Source organism: Mus pahari, chromosome 5 (genome assembly GCF_900095145.1).
Source record: "Mus pahari chromosome 5, PAHARI_EIJ_v1.1, whole genome shotgun sequence".
NCBI classification, from domain to species: domain Eukaryota; kingdom Metazoa; phylum Chordata; class Mammalia; order Rodentia; family Muridae; genus Mus; species Mus pahari.
This window is the reverse complement of record NC_034594.1, coordinates 108,713,347-108,715,036: the sequence shown is the minus strand read 5'-3', so window position 1 is coordinate 108,715,036 and position 1,690 is coordinate 108,713,347.

Genomic DNA, 1,690 nt, shown 5'->3' with positions numbered 1-1,690 from the left:
TCAAAAAAAAAAAAAGACAATTAGACAACATTATATAGCATGACTCCAGCCAGTTCTGAAGTTGAAGCAGGTTTATTTTTTACAGTCTAGGAACATGCAAAGAACGGGGTGAGTTCTAAATCAAGACAAAGTAGTCAAGGAACCAAGCAATAAACAAAGTCCTGTGGTCACTGTGTCTAGGGGTTTACCAAGATTACCTAGATACAAGGAGTACAATACATTCCTCTGCTGTATTCGTCTTAAGACTTGTCCTCCACCACTGTCAAATTCTTTCCAATTCCTAGAAATGGCACAAAGAGCCTTCCACACATAGGTAACCGTTGCCTGTCTAACTAGCCATTTTGTGCTGTTACTAATGTTATAAGGAAACATTTTCACATGCTGATACTAGGAAACTTTTACATGCCTGAGTTGATGGCATATTCTGTTATGTTCTGTGCTTTGGTATTCTTGGAAACCAATTACAGTAGAGGTCAGTTAGAACATTATATAGTTAGCCACAATGGAAGTTAGCTTGGAAGTAAACCAACCTGGCAGCACTTCCTGCACCTGTGTATGATAAGCTGTCCCTGGGATGGACCCCAACATAAGAGAGACTCCTGCACCAATATAAGAAACTATTTGGAATAAAACTTCCATTTTGAGTAGGGGTTGAGTAAAGTTTTAAGTTCCTAAGACCTCCTTGTGAATTGACATCTTACTTGACAGAAAGAGGCATGTACATTGGGTAGCTGACATCCTGGTTGGCAAGTTAAGACTGTAAAAGACCACCAAAGAGCTGTTTCCAGTTGTCTTAGGGTTTTACTGCTCTGAACAGACACCATGACCAAGGCAAGTCTTATAAAGGACATTTAATTGGGGCTTACTTACAGGCTCAGAGGTTCAGTGCAGTATCATCAAGGCAGGGACATGGCAGCATCCAGGTAGGCATGGTGCAGAAGCTGAGAGTTCTACATCTTCATCTGAAGACGGCTAGTGGAAGACTGACTTCCAGGCAGCTAGGGTGAGGGTTTCAAGCCCACACCCACAGTGACACACCTACTGTGACCACACCACAAGGCCACACTTCCAAATAGTGCCACTCCCTGGGCCAAGCATATACAAACTATCACATCCATTTAAGAACATTAGGATCTCTTTATTATAAGTTCGGGTTTGGGCTCTCCTCCAACCCAACACTGACACAGCAGGATGGGAAGGTAGAACAGCCTCGAACCCTCAGCAGGACAAGGTTTTATTGGAAATAGAAGTGAGGGAGGGAGGGTCTATCCTGGCAAGTATCTAACTGAATGTCTATTGCAAGCAAACAGGTGGGTGCTCTGAAGCAAGACTGTGTACAATCATGAGCAAGCTATAACAAACAAGCCAGTAAGGAGCACCCCTCCATGGCCTCTGTATTAACTTCTACCTTGAGATTCCTGCCCAATTTGAGTTCCTGGCCTGACTTCCTTTACAAATGGACTATGATGTGGACATGAAAACCAGAAAGGAAGCACTTGGTCTTGTCGCACTGGAAGAAGTTGCAACAGAAACTTGAAGAAAGAAGAAAGCTATCCAGAGAGAGTGGACGGCAGCAGCTATAGCTGTTCAAGTGCTGGGGAGGTGGGGTCAGATCACAGACGACCTCTTTTCAGCCACAGAGGAACCTCACTGTTTGTAGCTGGCAACAAGAAGTACCGAAAGGAAAAAA